Source organism: Hylobates moloch, unplaced genomic scaffold, assembly GCF_009828535.3.
Source record: "Hylobates moloch isolate HMO894 unplaced genomic scaffold, HMol_V3 SCAFFOLD_16, whole genome shotgun sequence".
Classification (NCBI taxonomy): Eukaryota; Metazoa; Chordata; class Mammalia; order Primates; family Hylobatidae; genus Hylobates; species Hylobates moloch.
Genome location: NW_026652291.1, coordinates 74,400,817 through 74,427,865, shown reverse-complemented (window position 1 = coordinate 74,427,865; position 27,049 = coordinate 74,400,817). Strand labels below are relative to the sequence as shown.

The 27,049-nt window shown below is 34.6% G+C and overlaps 1 protein-coding gene and 1 non-coding gene across 4 annotated transcripts in view; one reads left to right on the top strand and one right to left on the bottom strand.

Moving 5' to 3' along the window:
• Positions 1 to 27,049, bottom strand: part of MIPOL1 (mirror-image polydactyly 1) — a 372,872-nt gene that overhangs the window by 102,926 nt on the left and 242,897 nt on the right. The window lies entirely within an intron of this gene.
• Positions 19,762 to 19,866, top strand: LOC116456522 (U6 spliceosomal RNA). Its single transcript, XR_004244733.1, has one exon. It is a non-coding gene; the product is annotated as a U6 spliceosomal RNA (small nuclear RNA).

Here is a 27,049-nt window from a genome sequence, read left to right as displayed (position 1 = left end):
AAACAGTGAAAAAACTTCCTGTAAGATGGTTACAATATATTATAGTAAGAATTTTTTATAATCGATATTGTCCTTTTTCTGGTATTCTAAATGAAATAATCAGAAACAATTATCAGCTACCTCCCATGTGCTCAGTACTGAGAGAAAAAAGAGAGAAGTAAAATTTATTCCCTAGTTAACACTTTGACAATACTTTATTTACCACATGGATTTATACATACATGCTTCTTTATGCTTCATATGATGAAAGCTCTCATATCACAATAGGCACTTCATATATTTTCATTCTGTTTTTATAATAGGATACTTTTGTTATCAACTGTCAGCAGCAGGATCATGAACCATGATTGAAAGTTGAAAACAATATGGGATTTGTAGTAAAAACTTGAGCTGTTTCATTCAATATCAGTATGACTTTGGGGAAATTACTTAACTTAATTTTGGATTTCTCAATTGTAAGACAGATAATACTGCTTATTTCACACAGCTGTTATGAGCATCAGCTCAAATTATAAATATAAAAGGACTGCGAAAAATAAGGTCTATGTAAGTGTTAGCTAACACTGTCACTACACCTTCTGTGGTAGACTGCCTAGGCAGTATAGGAAATTGAGGGTTAGAAGATCCACATCAAGACTGCCAATGAAGATTGGCCTCAGAGAAGGCCAAAGTCAGGGAGCACCCTGAGGCCTGTAATCCAGTTGGAGTAAGGAATCTGCAGCCATGAGCATAGTTCTGGTCAGAGGGCACACAGGTCATGAGCAGAGCCAGTATATAGAACACGACACCATGAATCAGCAGATATTGACACTGGGGCAAATGTATGACATAGTGTGTCAATTCCTTATTTATTCCAGGTCATGGCTAACTAGATCCACTTTGCAGAGTCTCATAAACAGCTGCTGAAAAACTTTTGATTATAAAAGAGCTTGAGAGTATCCCTCTAAAAATGACCAGATTATTTAAATCACACACATAGAAAAACTTCTGGAATTCTGGCCTAAATGACAACCATTCAAATCTTGAATTTGGGGGATGAAAAAAGAAAAGTGATGATACTGAACAGTGTGGTTTTCACTAATGAGTAACTGACTAAATAGCCTAGATAATTTCAATAAATAAAAGAATGCATCTGCAAATAATATTGGTTTTGATTAGGATGCTTTGGTTCTAATTGCAAGCTTGTCACTAACAAACCATGTTACTTTGGATAATTCTGTTTAACTTATTTTTTTAAGGTCTAATTCCAAATGTGTAGATAATATTAAAATGACACTAATTATTTTAGTGAGTACCTTTTTTGGGCACTTATATACATGGTATTCAACGTGTACAATAATTTTGAAAGGTAGTTACCATTCCATTTAAAATGAGAAAATGGAGCTAAAGAGGTCAAATAATTACTCAGAGTCAAGCAGGTAAAGGGTGAAGCCAGGATTCCGGCCATAATATGCCTTCTTCCAAAGACTATATAACTTTTGTTTTTCAAAACATGATTTTCTCAAGACTTTTTCACCCTTAAAATTTTATAAGACAAATGTTTAATCAAATACAATGAGTATAAATATAAATTCCAGGTTCCATTAAGTACTGTATCAAAGGTTAGTTATAGGATCCTGAAAAAAACCACTAAGCACCTCCCTGTTTCACTTTTAAAACCATTTAAATAAAGATAATTCATGCTACTAATTATCTCACAAGATGTAGGAAGTAAAAAGTGATTATGGCCTTGAAGACACAAAGAATATGGCTAACAATATAACGGGCCTATCATATGTCTAAGAAATCTCTTGAGACTTCTTGAAGTTAAAAAAATCATACTTTTAAAGCTCTATGTATGACTTAATAATAAAGGTTATCAGATGGGAATTGAAGGAAATTTCTTTCATTGGTAAATAAAATGCACATCCTAACATCATTCATTTTCCAATCCATTACTGCTGCTTCTTAATACCATTGCCTAAGGTTTTTAAAAGAAATTCCTTAGAAGGACATTTATCTAAAAATACCTAAGGAGTAAAGCTTAAGGAAGAGAGAATGAACATCCTGCTACTTGACATTAATCCCATTAACTGTGAGTACCTAACAGACGGCTCTGGCATTATTCCTAACTGGAAGACACTGAAGTTAAAGCACAAGGCTTTAAAGTTAATGGGAGTTGGAAAACTGAAAACACTGTACGTCAACTTGATAATATGCCCCTAAGTTATTTTTCATGGATAGTGCCATTCTTCTGTTTAATCAAGAGTTAAAGCATGTGCAGTAATTCCTTATTTTCACAACATTCTTTCTGACAATAAAGATAACAACTATGAGAACAGTTTTTAGCCGGCTAAACCTGATGTACTGGTTTTGTTAATAAAAAATTCATGACAATTAATGAAATGGATCTATTAAGACAGTCCCCCAAAGTAGTACAGCTGCCCCACCTACAAATGAACTTCTCATGACCTATATTATTCAGAAAGAACTGTAGTAACTTGCATTAAAAATTGTTGCATACAAAAGGTTCAAACCAAATCAAAGCATTACTCAGAAGCTGGCAAGATAATTCAAGTGAAGAATGCTTGATATGGCTACCTTTAATCAAGTTTTCATTTGTTGTTCATACTCATAAAACTATTTCTATAATTGATGCTTTTCTGCTATATTAAATTTTAATAAATGCAACATTTAAAAATCATTTTAAGATATTAATAACACTTGGCTGAGTCCCAGATTTCACACTTTGTTATTAGGACTGCATTGAAAAGAGAGACTTTTTAGTAGCCATATCTATTTCTTTTCCTCTCAAATCCTTAATGGTCAAGTGCTAGGCAAAGAGAATAAACAAAAGAACCTTAAGGCTCACAATGATTTCTTTGATACATTTTGGCAAATACAATTCAGCAGAACATTTACTTTCTACAGGTTCCCCCTTAAAAATAATCCTTTAACTAACTCATGCTTTGATTTTTAAAATCAATTGGATGTCAATTCTTTTTCTATCATAAATGTATTTCTTCATTAAACAATCCTATGATTATGATGAGAAAGAATCAGCTCCATTTCCATGTACAAGAATTACCATCTATAAAGAAAAGCTCATTGTTTAAGAATAAGAGACCCACCCAAAATTGCATGTGAATGTGTTGTCCATAATAAGAATATGAAACCTTTTGATGTCCAATCTTTTCTAAACCAAAAAAGCCTTATCATATTTGAGACTATCTTTCATTTAGAAATAAAAAGTTATTTTTAAAAATTCTCAAAAAAACACAAGTAGAAGAAACACTGGCCTCTGACACTTAATAAGGCCATCTCAATAGCTGCCTTCTTTCTCTTCCACAAACGTTAGTTGAGCACCTACATCAATGTGCAAGACAGTGAAGATAAGGTACAGAGATGAAGTAGGGGTGATACACAGGTGAACAAGGAAGAAGATTAACTTGTACAAAGTAGCTAATATTGCCCTTGGGAAGAGGTGTCAATAACTCCATAGAAAATATCAATCTTCATGAATAAATGTGCTATAGATCTTAAAAATAAATTTTTAGAGTAATTTGAGTAGAGGAAACAAATAATATCCCTATTTAAAAACTATAATATTATGACTGCATTAACTTTATAAATACAGTTGTAATACCACTTTATTACATTTTTAAGTGAATACAGAATATTTTACGTTATCAAGGTACAAGGCTTCTTAAAAATATTTTTTTATCCATAGACAACTTATTTCTATGCTAGAAAATGAGATGCTACTTAAACACAATGAGGAAGTACATAAAATTTTATATTTATACAAATAAATATTTCAAATACATTGATAAAAAAGACTTGAAATCAAGTTGAATAAATTTCTAAGTCTATGTTTCAGAAATTTAAAGATGAAAAAATCTGAACAGAAAGTATAATATCTGGCTATTAGGATACCAGAAAGAGAGACATCAAGGGGAAAAACGAAAGAGAAAACTATCAAATAATATTAAGGAAAATTTCTCAGAGATGAAAGCCAAAGATCTTCAAGTTGCAAGCATCTATAAGTGGAGATCACAGTAAATGAAGGAAGATCCATTCCTAGACACCTGCTTATGAGATATCAGAATACCAAAATGAAAAAAAAAATTGAGATTAAAAAATTATCTTCCATGAGAAAACGTCTACAAAGAATATTGATTCATTCTGAAAGCAGTTACTAGAAGCAAGAAAAGAGAAAGAATAACATCTTAAAAGTTTTGAAAGGATGTAATATTAAAATATGAATTCTATATTCAGAAAACTTATCTGTTTGGAAATTACTTGAAGAGGAAGTAAAGCAAGATAGAAGATACAGAATCTGAGACACAGCAAAACTAATGCAGAAGAGAAGGCAAATCCTAGGATGAAAACTGTGCAGCAGACTAGAGAGTCACACACAGGTCTAGACTGCAACAGGGAGATGGACCGTACTGGCATAAAGGGAGACCTCATAAAACAGAAATTAAGAGTGACAGGATGGGAAGAGCTGAAATAATGATGCACAAGATCCAAAAAAAAGAAAGGTGGCCAGGCACAGTGGCTCAGGCCTGTAATCCCAGCACTTTGGGAGACCAAGGTTGGCAGATCAGTTGAGGTCAGGAGTTCAAGACCAGCCTGGCCAGTATGGCGAAACCCTGTACCTAATAAAAATACAAAAATTAGCCAGCCGTGGTGGCGTGCACCTGTAGTCTCAGCTACTCGTAAGGCTGAGGCAGGAGAATCGCTTAAACCCAGGAGGCAAAGGTTGCAGTGAGCTGAGATAGTACCACTGCACTCCAGCCTGGGCAACAGAGTGACACCCTATCTCAAAAAAAATAAATAAATAAAATAAATAAATAAATAAATAAATAAATAAATAAAAGTAATCAGAAATTTCAGGCAGGATAAACAAAATCGGTACAAGAAAGTCATGGCTCAAGTAAGAAAGAAACCCAAAATATGGTACAATTTTAAGTACTTGGTTAAGTATTTTAAAGATCCTTTTGTCTTGATCCAAAGAACATTCTATTTGGCACACGGTTGACAAATTCAATCCAAAGGATAGGAGCTATAATTTTAGAATACCACATGGTTAGCATGGTCAGCAATGTTGTTTCCTATTTTTCAATCTCAACACCAACTTGTATAAAAGCAACGAATAATTTCATTACTAATTCCACTGAAGGACAGGTGAATGATAAAATTCAAATTCTTCATCTCCATTCAGTTTGTTTAATACTTTTTAGAACTATTTGTGACAATATAAATACTTTACAGATTTATATGTTTTCTACAAGTCTACATTATGTCAACGTTTATACTCATAAATATAATTACTTATAATCTGAGTGTATGTAGGTTTTATTTAAGTACTTTTGCAATTATTTTGTGGACTGTCTCTGCCAAAGATTTCTTCCATTTTTTTTTTTTTTTTTTTTTTTACTGGTAGTATCAACTGCAGAACTTATTAACAGGAAGGTTAAAAGAAAACGGAAAAAAAAAAAAGAAAATGGAAAAAGCTATTGATTCTTAGAAATTACTTTGACATGGCAAAAATTTTAGCAACCTGTCTGATCAAGTACCCATGTATGGAATGTAAAAAATACTTCTCAAGTGACAGAAGGAAGAATGTGACCTTGCTGCCATTCCCTTCTTTGTTGGCATAAACCAGAAATTATTTTAAGGTAGTTCTTGAGAAGATACAAAGAATCAAAAATGAGTTAGAAATGTTTGAAGAGTTATGTAAAAATAAATACCTGAAGAACTTAAACTTGAAGACATAAAAGAAAGTGTCATGTAATTTGAACACATTGTATGTTCATTAGAAAATACTGATTAATGCAAAAACTATGAGTGACCTCCATACATATGAAAGAGTCAGCAGAGTACTGATTTTGAAATTTGAGATTCTGTTTTGTTTTTTGGTATAATTAACAGTATAAAGTAAGACTTTTAGTTCTCTAAGATCTTTAAAACTTTCTCTTCCCTTGCACTCTCTTGCTTAACCCCACCTTATTGATTTTAAAAGAACAGCACAGCAAACGAAGACATTAACTTCTTTGTAAAGATTTTTCAGACTTTATGCTATGGAATAAAGTGAACTGTTTAGTCTTTGAAAACTGCCAGTTTTATATTTTTGCTAGCTGCAATTATTTATTGGCAAATAAAACAATCCTTCAAGAAGAAAAAAAGTCAATAAATATAGTTTGGCAAGCAAAAAGAATTTTGCTATGTATTAGAACCTATTTAAAACAACATCAATGAAAACAAACAGGATTTCCTGCTAGTGATACTGTGGGCACTTTATAAATAGACTACTACAAATACCAGTTTCAAACCAAGTAGCATGTACACGACATGTTGATTCACATTTCTTACTTCAGATTCTGTGCTGCCTTCTGCAATGATCTCTACACTCCTGCATTAGCCCACACTGGCTATGGCTGCTAGTGCTATAGTGCACAGACTCCCTTTAAAGGAAGATTGGCAGGTATTGAAGGGTTAAAAAGGACTATTAGCACCTAATTGGGGTTTTCTCACTAGTGCAGTGACTGAAGTAATAATTATGAAACAGTTTTGGAGAGAAATATTTTAGTTTTGGTTGATCAGACTTTATTTATTTTTGTCTTTAATTTAAGAGCATATCCAGTTTGCAGCCTTGTAATGAGAGGTACTCAAAAGTATGCACTTTTTCTGCTTGTTTTATAAAATCAGTCAAGAGTCCTGAACTTTGGCTCCAATCTTGCTCTTCTATGTCAATGGCCAAGTCATTTGATCTCTTTAGTTCACCTACCAACATCCATAACTGCCTATCTACCCACACTTTAAAAAGATAGGTACCAATATTCTCTAAGTTATTTGAGCAAAATAAAAGTCACTTTACATCTGTATTATTAAAAAAAAAACAGCTCACTGGAATTAAAGTATTTAAAATAAATGTAGAAGTCATGTTGACTCTAGCTGACAGTGGGAATAAAATGCAAATGAGCACCATCAACAAATAGCATTGAATTACCTACAGTCACATATCATTGTTCTGCCTCTTGTTCCTCTATTTAAATTTAACATGTTCTTATTCTTACAGCTTATAATACATATAAATGCAATGATACAAAGAAATATCTGTGAAACTATAAAGCATTTCAGAGCCTGGTGAGTGCCTCAGGGAGCTATGATTGGAAAGCTACCCAGATTGACATAGTAAAATGAGGGAACTAGAAACAGTCTAATTTGGTTATATCTTTTTGAAGATAAAACATAAAAGTTCACCTCCTAAAAGTGTGATGGGCATCTTTCACTGAAATTAGATTCAGAAACTAGGAGAACTAGAGTGTAGTTGTTTATTATTATACAAACCATTACTTAGCACCTACTATCAGCCAGATAGTATAGTAGGTGTAGAAATAAAAAGTAAAATTAGAAAAAGCAACTGTCATGGTAATTTTTGTGAAGGATGTGAGGTTAGGGTTAATGTTAATTTTTTACAAATAATTGTTTACATATCCACTTGTTTTATCACTACTCCTTGAATGGTGGCCTTTTCCCTATGAATTGCCGTGTCTTCATTGTTGAAGATAAACTGACCATATATGTGCAGGATTCTCTTATCCTCCGGATCTATATGTACATTTACTCTTTCACCATTGTCAATGTCTTGATATCTGTGACTTTACAGAATATATCTTGAAATCAGGTATTCCTCCAACTGTGTCTTTTATAAAATTGCTTTGGCAATTCTAATCATTTGCATTTTTATATAAATTTTAGAATTACCTTGTCAATATCTACAGTAAAGACAAATGTAATTCTTATTAGGGTAATATATAGCCTACAGATCAATTTGGAAAGAACTGATATCACAGCAATATTGAGTGTTCCCATTTATGAACACTATGTAAATCTCCATTTACATGGGTCTTCCAGAATTGTTTTCAGCAATCTGTGGTTTTCGGAGTACAGTGTTGAATTCATCCTTAAATTTCTCATAATTTTGTACGCAACCTTTAAAAAGCTACTAGAATAAGTTAATTCAGATCAATATGTAAAAATCAATTGTATTTCCACATATTAGCAATGAACAATTAGAAAATGAAATTTAAAAGTTCAGTTTCTTTTAAAGAATCCTTAGGAATCCTTAGGTTGTGTACAACATATCATCCGCAAATAAAAGCAGCTTTATTTTTCCAATTTTTAATAATTATGGGTTCCTACAGAAAGTTGAAGTGGGAAGATCACCCTTGCTTTGTTCTTGATCTTATATAGAAATCGTTGAGCATTTGTCATTAAATATAATAGCTGTAAATTTTCTCCTAATGTTCTTTATCAGTCAGATTGAACAACTGAATGGGTTTTGAATTTTATCACATGCTTTTTCTGCATCCACTGAAATGATTATTTTCTCTCCCTTATTCTGTTAACATGGTAAATTACATTGATTTGCAAATGTTAAACCAACATTGCATTGCCACCCTTTGCACGGCAGTACCCTTTATATATGCTGTTGGATTTGGTTTGCTAGTTTTTGTAGAAGTTTTTTTTTTTTTTTTTTTTTTTTTTTTTTGAGCCTATCATCATGAAGGACTTTGGCCTCAGTTTTCATTTCCTGTAATTCCCTCATCTAGTTTTCACACTAATGTAAAACAGATGTTATTGACTGAGGTGGGAAGTGTTCCATCCTCTTTCATGTTCTGAAAATGTTTGTGTTAAGACTGTTATTATGTCTTTCTTATATGGTTGGCAAGACTCACCACGATGACACTTGGGCCTGAAGTTTCTCTGCAAAATGTTTTAAATTATGAATTCAATTCCTCCTCCTCTTCCTCCTCCTCCTTTTTTTTTTTTTTTTTTTTTTTGTGAGACAGTCTCTCTGTCACCCAGGCTGGAGTGCAGTGGTGCAATCATAGCTCACTGCAGTCTCAACCTCTTGGGCTCAGGCAATCCTCCCATTTCAGCCTCCCCAGTAGCTGGAACTATAGGTACACACCACCATGCCTAGCTAATTTTTAAATTTTTAGTAGAGATAGGGTCTCACTGTGTTTCCCAGACTGGTCTCAAACTCCTGGCCTAAAGCCTCTCCTGCTTTGGACTTCAATTTCTTTAATGGATATTGCACTGTTCAGTTTCTGTTTCTTTTTATGTCCACTATGGGGTTATTTCTAGACTCCCAATTCTATTCAATTTCAAGATGTCTATTCTTATGCTAATACCACACTGTTTTGATTAGTGTAGCTTTGCAGTAAGTTGTGAAATCAAGAGGTGTGAGTCTGCCTCCTTTGCTCTTTTTTTCAAGATCAGTTTGGCTATTCTGGATTTCTTTCATTTCCATATGAATTTTAGAATTAGAATACAATTTCTACAAAGAAGCTAGCATTCTGATAGAAATTATGTTGAATTTGTAGATTCTTATCATCTTAAGAGTATAAATAAAGTCTTCTGATCCATGAACACAGATGTTTTTCCATTTATTTAGATCTTCTTTAATTTCTTTAACAATGTTTTGTTATTTTCAAAGTGTAAGTTTTTGGAATAATCTTTTCTTACATTTATTCCAAAGTATTTTATTCTTTTTGATGCTATTGTAAAGGTTATTTTCTTCTTTTTTTATGGTACCTTCAGTAACAATTTTTTAAAATTTTTATTTATTTATATATTTTTATAATTTCAGCTTTTATTTTAGATTCGGGGGTACATGTGCAGGTTTAATAAGCTCTTGATAAAATTCAACATCCCTTCAGGATAAAAAACCTTAACAAACTAGTCATCAAAGGAACATAACCCAAGATAATAAGAGCCATCTATGACAAACCCACAGCCAACATCACACTGAATGGGCAAAAATTGGAATCATTCCCCTTGAAAACTGGAACAACACAAGGATGTCTACTCTCATCATTCTTATTCAACATTGTTCTGGAAGTCCTAGTCACAGCAATCAGGCAAGAGAAAGAAATAAAAGACATTTTAATAGGAAAAGAAGAAGTCAAATCGTCTCTCTTTGTTGACAATATGATTATATACCTAGAAAACCCTAAAGACTCTGTGAAAAGGCTCCTGGAAGTAATAAACAATTTCGCTAAAGTGTCAGGATACAAAATCAATGTACAACAATCAGTAGCATTTCTGTACAACAATAACATCCAGCTGACAGCCAATTCCAGAATGCAATTCCATTTACAACAGACACACACACACACACATACACACACACAACAAAGTAGAAATAGAAGGAAACTTTTTCAACCTGCAAAAGGGCATCTATGAAAAATCCACAGTGGTGGGGCATGGTGGCTCACACCTGCAATCCCAGCATATTAGGTGGCCAAGACCTCTACAAGGGGAACTACAAAACACAGATTAAAGATACCGTAGCTGACACAAACAAATGGAAAAACATCCCATGCTCATTGATCAGAAGAATTAATATTATTAAAATGACCATACTACCCAAAGAAATCTGCAGATTCAGCGCAGGCCCTATCAAAATACCAACATCACTTTTCATAGAATTGGGAAAAACAATCCTAAAATTTTTATGAAACCAAAAGAGAGTATGAATAACTAAAGTAATCCTAAGCAAAAAACCCCAAAAAACAAAAAACAAAACAAAACTAGAGGCTTTTTACAGTACATTGTGTTACTTGACTTCAAATTATACTACAAGGCTATAGTAATGAAAACAGCATGCCACAGGTACAAAAATAGACACACAGATCAATGGAACAGAATAGAAAACCCAGAAATAAAGCCACATATTTACAGCCAACTGATCTTTGACAAAATTGACAATAACATACACTGGAGAAGAGATGCTCTTTTTAATAAATGGTGCTGGGAAAATTGGATTGCCATATGCAGAAGAAACTGGACCCTTATCTCTCACCATATAGAAAAATTAACTCAAGATGGATTAAATACTTAAATGTAAGACTTAAAACTATAAAAATCCTAGAAGAAATCCTAGGGAAAACTCTTCTGTTCATTGGTCTAGGCAAATAATTCATGACTAAGATCTCAAAAGCACAAACAACAACAAAAACATAGACAAATGGGACTTAATTAAACTAAAAAGCTTCTGCACAACACAATAAATAATCGACAAAGTGAACAGACAACCTGAAGAATGGGGGAAAATATTTGAAAAATATGCATCTGCAAGGGCAAGAAACTCACATAACAAAAGCAAAACCAAATAATCCCATTAAAAAGTGTCAGTTGATAAGAATAGACATTTTTTCAAAAGACATACAAATAGCCAATAGGTATATGAAGAAATGCTCAACATCACCACTCATCAGAGAAATGCAAATTAAAATCTCAATGAGACATCCTCATTGACACCACTCAGAATGGCCATTATTAGAAAGTCAGAAAATAACATGTTGGTGAGTTGGCAGACATAAGCGAACTCATACACTATTGGTGGGAATGTAAATTAGGACAACCTCTGTGGAAAACAGTATGGAGATTTCTCAAAGAACTTAAGACAGAGCTACTATTTGATCCACCACTACTACTACTTGGTACCTACCTAAAGGAAAAGAAATCATTACATTGCACTCGTATGTTTATCATAGCAAAATCCACAATGGCAAAGATGTGGAGTCAAACTATGTGTCCATCACAGATAACTGGATAAAGAAAATATGGTATATATACACAATAGAATACTACTCGGCTATAAAAAAGAATGAAATCATGTTTTTTGTAGCAACATGAATGGAATCGGAAGTCATTATCTTAAGTGAAAGAAGCCAGACACAGAAAGACAAATATTGCATGTTCTCATTCATAATTGGGTGCCAAAAAATGTGTGCCCATGGACAATAGAGAGTGGAATGATAGACAATAGAGACTCAGAAAGGTGAGGGGGTGCAAAGCGGTAGATAATGATAAATTACTTAATGGCTACAACGTACATTATTCAGGTGATGGATACCCTAAAAGCTCTGATCTGACCCTCACTTAATTTGTGCATGTAATGAAACTGTACTTGTGCCACATAAGTTTATATAATAAAAATGTATGTAAGTCAATTGCAATGTGTGGATTTTATTTAAATATTGATTAAAACAAATTAGACTTTATGACATGAAACAATTGGAAGTTTTAACAGAGTGGATATGTGATGATATTAAGAAATTATTTTTAGGTCAGGTGTAGTGGCTCATGCCTGTAATCCTAGCACTTTGGGAAGCTGAGCTCGGAGAAGCACTTGAGCCCAGGAGTTCAAGACCAGCCAGGATAACACAGTGAGACCTTGTCTTCACACACAAAAAACCCCAACAAATTAGCCAGGCATGGTGGCGTGAGCTTGTAGTCCTAGCTACTCAGGAGACTGACCCTTGGAGGGCGAGGCTGCAGTGAGCTGTGAATGCACCACTGCACTCCAGCCTGAGCAACAGAGGAAGACCCTGTCTCAAAAAAATAAATTCATTAAATAAAATACATTATTGTTAAATTGTTTTTAAGTATGTTAATGGTATTGTGGTTATGCTAAAATAAGAGTCCTTATCTTTTAGATGATACATACTGAAATATTTATAAGTAAAGTAACATTGTACATGTGATTTACTTTAAAATAATATCAGAGAGTGGGGGTATGTGCATGAGACTGTGGATGAAATTTGATTGACCAGGGGTTGACGTTTTCAGGGGCAAGTGATGTGTACATGTAGAGTTCATTCTGTAGGCTGTTGTATATGTCCAAAATTCTCCATAATAAGCTTTTCAAAAATGTATTTAGGCTTTTAAGATGCTTTAAATTTTATATAAAGTATTGAAGTATTTGAGTATAAGTTTAATTTTTAATGCTTCAAAAAATAAGCTCTATATTCCCAAGGCTCTCCAGGAAACACAGAATAAAAACTAAATACATGTTAACAATAAAATTCCAGCAATTTTCTCTGAATTCCATAATATAACACAATATGTTCATTAAACCTCCACTTTTGCTTATTCTGTTCTTCCAGGCTAGAATGCCCTCTTCCTCCTCCTCTCTATCAGAACCTTATTGGTTCATATACTTCAATTCTCAAGTATTCCACAAAATCTTGTGAAATTTATTCAAGCCTAGAAGAATCTCTCCCTTCTGTGACTTGCCATGGAAGTGTCCAATTATTTCATTTAACATAGTAACATATGTTCATTTTTAGTACATATTTTTTCTCTCCAGTTAATTATAATCTATTTGAAGGTAGCAATTGCATCTTATCCTTTGTTAACTCTATCTTATCCTTTGTTAACTCTATGTTTCACACAAGTCTGCACAGTCTTTAGTACACAGTAGGCTCTTAACAAATTCACATACAACTCAAAATAGCTATTTGGTTAATGGTTACTACTAAATATGATTGTTGTTAGGTTAGTGATTGTGCTACAGCACAGATAAAACAACAATATTAATACCACAACATACTAATAAACATAAACTGTTATGACTGTATGGATAAAATTGCTGTTAGGCACAGTATTTAGTTTTTGTAGTCTAACATATGATATAATGCGAGAGCTTAAAGGTTCAAAAAAAAATCAAAGAGCATCTATTTATAAATCCAGACATCAACTGTGGTTGTAATCTGTGCAGTTTGGTTGAACACAGACAAAGACTGTTAAACTCCAAAGCAGGTCAGATTCTTTTACTGTGTTAACCTGCCTTTAACATGGTCTCAGTGATGTGTTTTGTGCAATAAACATGTCAAGCATATCCAAATTAGGGAAATAATGCTGAAGTACCAGTTTTGCTTCAGCAGTATTTCTGAGGGAGGCAAGAGTAGAGGAAGGGGTCCGGTAGCAAAGTAAAAGGCCCAGCTATCAGGAGGATTAGATAATATTTATGCCACTGTCGACGGCCTTAATGTAACCTAGGGGATGTTAGTTTTCTCTCTGTTTCAGTTTTCTCCTCTCCAAAAAGGGATGATGCCTTACAAGGATGTTGATGGGATTAAATAAGATAACATATGTATCGAACTCCAAGATATAAGATAGAAGGAATTACAAACATAGCTTTAAAAATTACATCTGTATTTTCTGGGGTAACACAAAACATTGAAGAAAATGTTATATTTTGAATTTGTACTCTTTGGAAAACATGTTTTTCATAGGTTAGGGGACAAGTGATGAAAATTATTAGATTTGAATTTCTCAATATATTTTTGAACATTAAAATGTTGCTGCGTGAATAAACAACTCCTGAAAACAAACTGTTAATCAAAAAGGGCCAAATAAAGAGAATAAAATACCTAGGAATCCAACTGACAAGGGATGTAAAGGACCTCTTCAAGGAGAACTACAAACCACTGCTCAATGAAATCAAAGAGGATACAAACAAATGGAAGAACATTCCATGCTCATGGGTTGGAAGAATCAATATCGTGAAAATGGCCATACTGCCCAAGGTAATTTATAGATTCAATGCCATCCCCATCAAGCTACCAATGACTTTCTTCACAGAATTGGAAAAAACTACTTTAAAGTTCATATGGAACCAAAAAAGAGCCCGCATCGCCAAGTCAGTCCTAAGCCAAAAGAACAAAGTTGGAGGCATCACGCTACCTGACTTCAAACTATACTACAAGGCTACAGTAACCAAAACAGCATGGTACTGGTACCACAACAGAGACATAGATCAATGGAACAGAACAGAGCCCTCAGAAATGATGCCGCATATCTACAACTATCTGATCTTTGACAAACCTGACAAAAACAAGAAATGGGGAAAGGATTCCCTATTTAATCAATGGTGCTGGGAAAACTGGCTAGCCATATGCAGAAAGCTGAAACTGGATCCCTTCCTTACACCTTATACAAAAATTAATTCAAGATGGATTAAAGACTTACATGTTAGACCTAAAACCATTAAAATCCTACAAGAAAACCTAGGCAATACCATTCAGGAGATAGGCGTGGGCAAGGACTTCATGTCTAAAACACCAAAAGCAATGGCAACAAAAGCCAAAATTGACAAATGGGATCTCATTAAACTAAAGAGCTTCTGCACAGCAAAAGAAACTACCATCAGAGTGAACAGGCAACCTACAGAATGGGAGAAAATTTTTGCAACCTACTCATCTGACAAAGGGCTAATATCCAGAATCTACAATGAACTCAAACAAATTTACAAGAAAAAAACAAACCCCATCAAAAAGTGGGCAAAGGACATGAACAGACACTTCTCAAAAGAAGACATTTATGCAGCCAGAAAACACATGAAGAAATGCTCATCATCACTGGCCATCAGAGAAATGCAAATCAAAACCACAGTGAGATACCATCTCACACCAGTTAGAATGGCCATCATTAAAAAATCAGGAAACAACAGGTGCTGGAGAGGATGTGGAGACATAGGAACACTTTTACACTGTTGGTGGGACTGTAAACTAGTTCAACCATTGTGGAAGTCAGTGTGGCGATTCCTCAGGGATCTAGAACTAGAAATACCATTTGACCCAGCCATCCCATTACTGGGTATATACCCAAAGGACTATAAATTATGCTGCTATAAAGACACATGCACACGTATGTTTATTGCGGCACTATTCACAACAGCAAAGACTTGGAACCAACCCAAATGTCCAACAACGATAGACTGGATTAAGAAAATGTGGCACATATACACCATGGAATACTATGCAGCCATAAAAAATGATGAGTTCGTGTCCTTTGTAGGGACATGGATGAAATTGGAAAACATTATTCTCAGTAAACTATCGCAAGGACAAAAAACCAAACACCGCATGTTCTCACTCATAGGTGGGAATTGAACAATGAGAACTCATGGACACAGGAAGGGGAACATCACACTCTGGGGACTGTTGTGGGGTAGGGGGCGGGGGGAGGGACAGCATTAGGAGATATACCTAATGCTAAATGACGAGTTAATGGGTGCAGGAAATCAACATGGCACATGGATACACATGTAACAAACCTGCACATTGTGCACATGTACCCTAAAACCTAAAGTATAAAAAAAAAAAGGGGCCAAATCTAAGTTCAAGCATGCCATTTTGACAAAATATTTTTTAAATGTCTCACAAGAAAAAAATCAACCGTCTTAACTACAGCAAAAACTTGTTCCTAAAGAAAAATTAAATGGTTGCATATTGTGTTCACAAAATACTGCATTTAATGCCTAAAAAGCTAAAAAAAATGTTATAAATGTATTAACAGAATCTCGAAAAAGAGCTAATGATAACAATAAAAACTTAACACTGGGCCGGGGGCGGTGGCTCACGGTTGTAATCCCAGCACTTTGGGAGGCCGAGGCGGGCGGATCACGAGGTCAGGAGATCCAGACCACGGTGAAGCCCCGTCTCTACTAAAACTACAAAAAATTAGCCAGGCGTGGTGGTGGGCACCTGTAGTCCCAGCTACTCGGAGAGGCTGAGGCAGAAGAATGGCGTGAACCCGGGAGGCGGAGCTTGCAGTGAGCCGAGATTGCGCCACTGCACTCCAGCCCGGGCGACAGAGCGAGACTCTGTCTCAAAAAAAAAAAAAAAAAAAAAAACGACATTGGGATTATAATAATAATGAGTTACCTTTATTACATACCTAAGTGTACCCAAGTACTGTATAAAGCATTGTATATGCATTATTTGATTTGGTTATTCTAAAACAATGACATGAGGCAGGTATAATTACAATTCTTATTTTGCAGGTCAGGAAATTGAGGCTTTGAGAGGTTAATTACCCGTTGATGGTCACTCAGCTAGAAAGTCAGAACCTGCACCATCTGTCTTACTGTGGTGTTAGCTCTGAATTAAAACACTGTATCATACAAAAGAATGAATGGAAAACAAAAGTTTTACAAATGAAAAGGTGAAGGAAGATCTAATGAAAGTAGATTTAGAAATATATGACGTTTTCTTCATTATTAATTATAATTTAAGTGAACAGTGTGTCCAACTTTCTAGGACAAAATCTCAATTTTCACCTTTTTTCATGTAATTTTTTCAAAAATTTTTATTTTTTATAGTTTAGAACAGCTAACCAAGCTTAATAGGACAACTAAACTTTCCATGGGTTAAAATAAATGAAAATCTTTATCAGATTAACACTGAATAAAACTAAACTAAAAAGCCAGTCCCTATCTCTAGGCTTTTGAACTTCTTGATTGCTTTACATAGTAACTGAATATTGTTCAGTTGTGATTCAATCAGAACGAGGAAGTTTTAGAAGATATTTTTGGGGAATAACTGGAACTACATTAACAGAATACTGATTGTCATAAAACGCTTTTAAGCCTAAAGAGAACAAGACATACTGTACAACAACATTTAAAGCTTAACAACTAAATAGAATAGTAAATTAAACCTTAATAAATTCATAAGTTTCATAAACATCTTAGGTTTGGAATAGTCAGTGGGGCATAATATTTTTATACTGAACTGAGCTCATAAAACAATGTTTTTGGAATTATGGGGAAAACAATCAGTCAAGTCTATTTTGACCCTTGCAAACTTGTAAATCATTTAAACTTTAGAGAACTAGTTCATGATTTAAAGAATGAAAACTCTAGCTACCTCACATATAATTGAATCTGGAATATTTACACATTTAAATACCTAACTATAGGTAAACATTTATCCTTTTGGGATAGGGCCAGGTGGAAGGGCCTCATGGCAAAATAACAATGTTAAGTCCCGGATATCTGACTGTACTGCCAGTGCCACCCAGTCTTAAAAATACTGCCGGATTGTCATCATCATCCTCAGTCAATATTTACTAAGCTTTTTATGACAGCAGTGGCATTAGAAAGTTTATAGAAATCAAAACTAGCTTAAAGATCTCAGTTTATTAGATCTTGTACTGTATGTTTAACATTTATTGTTTTTGCAATTAATGAATCAGAATGTTCCGGAACAAAGGTCTTCAATTATTAGCTATTATTTTCATTTGCCAAATATTTTTAACTAGTTTAGATTCAATAAAAATCTTTAATTCATTTATTAATGCATGTGTCATGTAAAGAAAAAGAAAACATCTATAATTAAAATATACTAAATAAACCTAATTTAACTGAGTGAAATTTATTGAAATATGAAGGAACTCTCTCCTTTCCTTATCATTTCTGACTATAGCTGGTGTTCACAGGATTGAATTATTTTAAAAAGGCACCCTCTTCATCTCTAACCAGTCACAGAATCCTGCTTCTGTATCAAGTGGAAGAAGAATGTCAGGTTAATAGTTCTTTTAAAGTTGGTAGTATTTTTTTTAACATCTTATTTTACTTTTAAAAACTGCTTGAATTACTGCCATGTAAAATACCTTCAAAAACAGTTAAAAATATTTGGCAAACATAAAATGCAAGTGAAGATATCATTTATATGTATATTTTCCATAACACAGGTGAATGAAGTGTACTCTGGAATTTAATTCCCTTATAAATCCTGCCTTTTGTAAAGCACAACACTAATAAAATCTATTTAAAAAAAATTAACCACATTGTCATAAATATACATATACCAAAACATGGATCAGTTTTTTATTATCAATTCTAAGCATTAAGCTTATTTTGTGCAGGTTACCATGCATGAGTCTTTTCAAAACTTACAAACTCACTGCTATAATACACAAAAGTAATAACATGTACATAAAAATTTTTTAAATTCAAACACTTTATTAGGGTATGAAATAAAAGTTAAAATGTCCCCTTCTCTCACTTACTATGGATATAAGAAATCTGACTGTTAGACTCAGTCTCACTTCCCAGGCGACCTGCTGTTAAGTTTCTAATGTATCACAATGTTTAAGCATACACATATATTAATACATACTCATTCATTCAAAACACTTATTGAGCATCAGAGATGTGCCAAGCACTGATTCAGGTATAAGATTCAGTGGTTAAAAAAAAAAAATCCTACAGGACAATCCACTAATACAGTATAGTGTCATCTAAGCATGTCTATTATGAAAAAAAATAATAATAAAGGAGGGTAACAAATAGAGTGATGTAGTGACAGGGTACACTATTTGAGATAGTGTGATCTTGTGACATTGAAGCAGGAAGTTGAACAAAGTAGAGGAACAGACTCATGTGACATTCCAGGGGTAGAACACTCCAGGCAGAGAAACCACATGGCAGGGCCCTGGGGTGGGAGCACACCTAGAATATTTGAGTTTTTAAGGAAACTAGTGTGGCTGAGTGAACCAAGAGTAGAAACATGTTAAGAAATAAGGTTAGAGAGGTAGCCAGGGGCCAGAGTATATGTATATGTGTACGAACATCCATTTTATAAGTAATATCACAACATACATCTGGGGTCATAAAATTAAATACCTACAGGGTCGAGGAAGATGACTTTTAATTCACAAGGTAGGTGGAATAGAAAGTGTGGTGAAATGGCAAGTGCATGCCCCTTTTAGAGAGGGTAATTTTTACCTAGCCCTAGTCAATTGTTGAAATGCACGTGTGATGGTTAATTTTATGTGTCAACTTGGCTAGGCTATGGTAATGAGATATTTGGTCAAACAGCAATCTAGATGTTGCTGTGAAGGTATTTTGTTTTTTTTGCTGTGATTAACATGTTTAATCAGTAGACTCTGAGTACAATAGACTGCCTCTATAATTATGAGTAGACCTTATCCAATCAGTGGAAGACTGAGATCCCCTAAGGAAGAAGAAATTCTGCATCTTGAGACTCAAGGCCACAACATCTGCTAAGTGCTCACACCTGTAATCCCAACACTGGGAAGTCGAGGTGACAGGATTGCTTGAGCTCAGGAGTTCAAGACCAGCCTGGGCAACATAGTGAGACCTTGTCTCTATTTTTTTTTTTTTAATTAGTGCTCACCTTGGGTATATATACTAAAATTAGAACCATACAGAGAAGATTAGCATGGCCTCTGTGCAAGGATGACAGGCAAATTCGTGAAGCGTTCCATATTTTTGGGAGAAAATTTTTGCAATCTATCCATCTAACAAAGGGCTAATATTGAGAACCTACAAGGAACTTAAACAAATTTACAAGAAAAAAAAACAACCTCATCAAAAAATGAGCAAAGGATATGAACAGACATTTCTCAAAAGAAGACACTTATGTGGCCAACAAACATATGAAAAAAAGCTCATCATCATTGGTCATTAGAGAAATGCAAATCAAAACCACAGTCAGATACCATCTCACACCAGTTAGAATGGTGATCATTAAAAAGCCAGGAAACAACAGATGCTGGAGAGGATGTGGAGAAATAGGAATGCTTTTACACTGTTGGTGGGAGTGTAAATTAGTTCAACCATTTTGGAAAACGGTGTGGTGATTCCTCTAGGATCTAGAACGAGAAATACCATTTGATCCAGCGATCCCATTACTGGGTATATAACCAAAGGATTGTAAATCATTTTATGATAAAGACACATGCACACGTATGTTTATTACGGCACTATTCACAATAGGAAACACTTAGAACCAACCCAGATGTCCATCAATGATAGACTGGATAAAGAAAATGTGGCACATATACACCATGGAATACTATGCAGCCATAAAGAAGAGTGAGTTCAGGGTGGGGTGCGGTGGCTCATGCCTGTAATCCTGGCACTTTGGGAGGCCGAGGCGGGTGGATCACCTGAGATAAGGAGTTTGAGACCAGCCTGGCCAACATGGTGAAACCCCGTCTCTACTAAAAATACAAAAATTAGCCAGGCATGGTGGCGGGCACCTGTAATCCCAGCTACTCGGGAGACTGAGGCAGGAGAATCACTTGAACCTGGCAGGCAGAGGTTGCAGTGAGCTGAGATCACGCCACTGCACTCCAGCCTGGGCAACAGATCGAGACTTGGTCTCAAAAAAACAAACAAACAAGAATGAGTTCATGTCCTTTGCAGGGACATGGTTGAAGCTGGAAACCATCATTCTCAGCAAACTAACACAGGAACAGAAAACCGAACACTGCATGTTCTCACTCATAAGTGGAAGTTGAACAATGAGAACACATGGACACAGGGAGGGGACCTCCAACAGGCCCCGGTTGGAGGCTGGGGGGTAAGGGGAGGGATAGCATTAGGAGAAATACCTAATATAGATGATGGGTTGATGGGTGCAGCAAACCACCATGGCACATGTATACCTGTGTAACAAACCTGCACATTCTGCACATGTATCCCAGAACTGAAAGTATAATTAAAAAAAAAAAATTAGGCATGGTGGCATGTGCCTGTAGTCCTAGCTACTCAGGAGGCTGAGGCAAGAGGATCATTTCAGCATGGGAGTTTGAGGCTGCAGTGAGCTATGATTGCACCACTGCACTCCAGCCTAGGAAACAGAGCGAGACCCTGAGTCAAAAATAAAAATTTTAAAAAGTACAACATCAATCCTTCACTGGTTTACCAGCCTGATGGCTTGCTCTGAGATTTTCAGACTTGCCAGGCCCCACAATTGTTTGAGCCAACTTCTTAAAACGAATCTCTTGCCCTATTTATATACAGTCTATTGGTTCTCTTTCTCTGAAGAACCCGGAATAATAAACATGTCATACTATAATCCTAAGGGTCCCACATTGCCAGATCTCCTAGATCTCATTTTGGCAATGAATTTAATATATTTTTTCCAATGATATGCAGACCAAACAAAGCATCCACGGAAAATATTTTAATTTATTTTTTCATTCTAAGAATAATGCTGCAATGAACAGTGGATAATGATACTATTTCCTAAGTTTTTTTTTAATTCTAAATTTTAAGAAAGGTAAAATCCAAACAAATGTTTCCAATGATAGTTTTCAAATATGAACACCGTAGGTCTAAAAAAAAAAGAAATTTTTTTGGTAGGTGTCATATTTGCTTCATTATATGGAGACCCCATTTTGACCCACAACCGTGTAAATAACCTACATGCTGGACTAGGTTCATGTCATCTAAAATCATTCATTCATTTACACATTTATCAATGAATTCTTATTATATGCAATGCACAAAAAAAAAACATTATGCAGGAGACACTTTACATCTGAATAAACTTTCAATCTAGTGTTAACTTTGATTGTTTCTTCATTTGTTGACATATATTTACTGAAGTCTTGCTATACATAAAGAACAGAAGCACTAGTAGGGGAGTTAAGACACATATTCATAGAACTATTGGACAAGAAGTCACGAGGTATGCATTGAGAGAGAGCCACTGTGAATAACTATGGTAGGAATTTTACATAGTGAGATCACTTCTAATGGACAAGATTAGAAAAGGATTAATAGAATAGCTGTTATTTAAAATATGATGTGAAGCCTCAATAAAAATGGGATAGGCAGAGATGGAGTAGTCCAGGAGGAAATGACGACATATGAGAAAGCACTGAAGTGGGAAATTGTTGGGTGTGTCCATGGAATGCTGAACAATCTATTTTGGGAGTGTACAAAATAGTCAATTCAGTGTAACAAATATTTGGTGAGCACTTACTATGTGTGAAGCAGTATACCAGTGACACAAATATAAATGAAACTGGGAAGCAAAAAGATGATTGGTGAAATATTAAATTAGAAACAGGGCCGGATGCAGTGGCTCACGCCTGTAATCCCAGCACTTTGGGAGGCCGAGGCGAGTGAATCACGAGGTCAGGAGATCGAGACCATCCTGGCTAACATGGTGAAACCCCGTTACTACTAAAAATACAAAAAAAAAAAAAAAAAAAAATTAGCCAGGCGTGGTGGCGGGTGCCTGTACTCCCAGCTACTTGGGAGGCTGAGGCAGGACAATAGCGCGAACCTGGGAGGTGGAGCTTGCAGTGAGCCGAGATCGCACCACTAAACTCCAGCGTGGGCGACAGAGCAAGACTCTGTCTCAAAAAAAATAAAATAAAATAAAAGAAACAGAGACGGCAGCAATATCGAGGAAGTTCATGAATGTTACATTAAAAAGTTTGGACTTTATTATATATGTAATGTGGTATTGTTAAATACTATTGATGGCTGAATGAGAGGGTGAAAATAAAGTTTCAGGAATCTTAAGTAAAGACGGAAAAAACAAGTAAACAAAGCAGCAAAAAAAGCTTGGGCATGAAATTATTCAGGTGTAGTCTAAGTAGGAAAAGGCAAAAGTGACAATGATTGCAAGGAAAAATCTAGCAAAAGCTGGTTATAAATTAAATTTAAGAAAGCGATGAATCAAAGATTACCTATGTAGGAGGCAACTGCCACCTGTGGACCTATAATAATAGTGATTCTGAGTGCCAAGACCAAGGGAAACACTGCACTTTTTTAATCTAACAAAATATAAAATTACATTTTTCTCAAGCTAATAGAAACAATGTTTAGAAACATCAAATTCCAGGACCTATAATTAGCAAGCCCATTCTAATACAAACTCTGGGTCCTTTGCTAGGCACAACCATTAAGTGACAAAATATTTTGTTAAATGCTCTTAAAAGGAGGTTGAGTCACTTTGTAGAATAACAATTAGCAGTTGAGAGCTATACATGTTGAAATTTAGTTTTATTCTTAAAACTTACTGTGTTGAATAAGGCGCAGAAAATTGTGAAAACTGATAATGCCAAAAAACGTCCTTCTGGACAGAAAGCTATAGAAGATATAAATTTACTTCAGTAGCAATAGCCTCTTTACTAATTTAATTGTCTTATGTCTCAAGACAGCAAACATTTGTAAGTGATTTTATAAATTACATTTATTAATATATTTCCTTTGCACAGTGCTTTAAAGTTTTCAAAAACATTCAGATATATCATCTCACTGATTTTCATATTAAGCAGGTTAGATATTATTGCTGTTTACAGGTGAGGCAATCGACATTCAGAAGTAACTTAGTAAATGCCATATTCTATAAGTTGAGAGGAAGAAGAGATGAATGCTTAATAAATATAGTCCAAATCACTCGACATATAGAAAATGTATACTTTTAAGTTGTTTTTTTTAAAATTGTTTTAATTTTCTTTTTGTTTTACATTCCAGAGTCACCAGTAAATATATATATAGTGACTTGAATAGTGAAGCTAGCTGTAAATTTTTAAATTTAAAGGCCCTGAAAATAGATACAACTTAATGGCATAAAAAGACTGTTTGACTCTAAATGTTACTAAATAAAAATTTAATCTGCCTCATATAAAGGGGTAACAAATTTCATAAAATGTGAGAAGTAGAAAAAGCTTTTCACATCAAAATTAAAGAAACTGAAATCAAGCAAAGTTGAAACTTGCCTACAGTAATCAAAAAAAAATCTGATTAACGCCAAAGATGGAAGTGTAATTCAAGTCTTCTTGTGTTCTTTTTAATCACAGCTGTTGCAGTATGGTACCATAATGTAGCTCCACAGATAGTTAATTATTAGAGAAAACAGAGGTGTGACAAAAAAATTTACGTCACTGGGTAGGCCAATTGACACCACTGATTAGAATATACAACTAATGAGATCAGGATCAAGCGTTCAACCCCACACTTGATGAGGGATTTGCATTGAGAAAAATACTGCTTCATGGCTATAGTTTGCATGCGATCATCACCAGTGACTTTTCTTATCAACTCCTAGTTCTGACCAAGAAAGCCTATGGTTCAGTAAAAAACTATCAGTACCATTAAAACAAAACAAAACAAACCCCATGGATTCTAGTGACAGTCAGCAGTATTTCTGATTGTTAACGACAGTATATACACAGACCAAAAAAAGTATATACAGAGAAAAGGACCCACACTCAATAAAATTTACTAAAGTAATATAGAAAAAAATAAAGAATTTTACTTTTTTATGTGTATATTTCATCTGGCCTCTATCTTTATGGTTTCTATGACTTTTAAATGTATACTACAAACCCAGTAAGTAAGGTTAATGTTTATCCCACTTTTCACTATGTTAAACACATAAGTATTTCATACATTATCAAAAAATACTAGTTCAATCATAGGAAGCAAATTACCTTAAAAAGTGAAGCACTCTCTTCAACATTTTTGTTCTAAAATGTCAAATTTACCATATTCTGAATGGCATTACAAATTCACACATGGAATCACACAAAATATAACAAAAATTTAAAACACACTGACTGTTGTTAATTATAATATGTATAATAAATCCTATACTACTGGCACCAAACAACGAGGTCTAATTCTTGTCTAAACACCTTAATTTACACTTTCTTTAAGTGAAAGGAAATATAAGGAAGCACTATAAAATCAGCAAACATTGAAACAGGCATTCCCTCAATTAGAAAAGAGTTTGTTATTATTATGCCTCCTGAACTTAGGAATGCAGCACTACAGGTTTATAACAACAGGAAAAAAATCATTACTGAATACAAATCTAATCCCTACAAGTTTAAGATTCTTTCTTGATGAAACTGTCTAGATTTAGATTAACGAAAGTGTCGCAAATGAATTTAGCATTTGCTATAGCAATCAGGAGGTACTAATATTTACTAATAGCGCTTTTATAATATGTGGAATTTATTTTAAATCTTGATATTGTTATTCCTCTCCTGCTATCTTTTCTGTTTTAACGCAAAAGAGCTATCAGCTACAGTGGTAAGTTTAATATCTCTACCCTCCCATCTCACTGGCCACTGCTCCTAACTGCCAAAAGAAACAAAAGGCCAACACTTCATTTTCTTAGCACTCAAAATATTCTAAAACTCAAAGGAAACAAACAGAATAAAGAAACTCATAAACCTGTATTTCCATATTTCCATTTTCCTTATTTCCATACAAGGGAATGGAATGTTTTTACTAGCAGTAGCTCTTACACTAAACCAGAAAAAAAAAAAAAAAAAAATTTTTGGAAAAAAACCCATTTTTTTTTTTTTTTTAAAAAAAAGGCCAGTATCACTAATTAGTAAAGAAGAAAAAAACTGGGGAGACAGAGTCTCATTCTGTTTCCCAGGCTGGAGTACACTGGTGTGATCTCCACCCATGGCAACCTCTGCCTACTGGGCTCAAGTGATCCTCCCACCTCAGCCTCCTGAGTAGCTGGGATTACAGGCACATGCCATGCCTTGCTAATTTTTGGAGTTTTTTGTAGAGATGGGGTTTGGTCATGTTGCCCAGGCTGGTCTTGAACTCCTGGACTCAAGTGATCCGCCGGCCTCCCAAAGTGCTGGGATTACAGGCGTGAGCCACTATGCCTGGCCACTAATTAGTAAAATCAAAGGAAAGGTAGAATGAAAGCCATCATCATATTTTAGTCTGCCCCTAAAACGAAGAGCTGATCATACACCCTCCATTGTTTTGGCTGTTGGAGAGTTGAGAGTCAGACTTGAAGTTTTCTCTTTTGCTGCTTCACAGTATACATTGCCAGCTGTATTCTGACTCGCTCCTGGCTCTAGCTACCTGTCCTAATCCTATATTTTCCTAGCCTTATTTTTTCTTACATATTGGTAAATAACTTTCTCTAATATGACAATATACATGTATAAATGTATATGTAAACGTAAACTGATTTGGATAGCTGTAAGTATTGCTTACCAAACATAATCCATTATCTGTGAGTTCTATCTATTTATGTAATCTATCTGAAAATTATAGAGTTAGTTTTAGGTTCCTTCACATAAAATGGAACCTTTTCATTTCCTCTATACCACAGGAAAATTAGTAGAAAAACCTAATATTTCTATGAATTAGTTGTGTTTCACATACAGATTTGTAAGCACCATTTACCAGGTGTGTAAGAAATACTGTTTACTTTCATTTAAATCAAATTAAAGTAGACTTTGAGCTTGCAGGAAACTTAAGCTTCGTTTTTTGGTAATTTCCTCCCCTGTCCTAGAGTTGTACATCCCGGGAATCCTATACTGATCCCATTTAAAATAAATTTCTGTATATCCTCACAGAGTGCTCTCTGTACCTTTAAAAAAATGTGTGGTAAAATGACAACATAAAATTTACTATTTTAATCATTTTAACTGTATCACTTACTGGCAGTAAGTACACTGACAATATTGTACAATTATCACCATTATTCATTTCCACAACTTTTCATCATCCCACTCTGTGTAAATCATATAATTCCCCACTCTTATAACTCCCTATTCCCTTTCTCCAACTCCGGGTAACCTCTATTTTATTTTCTGTCTCTGTGAACTTGGCTATTTTAAGTACCTCATGTAAGTGGAATCATACAATCTTTCTTTCTTATCTGGT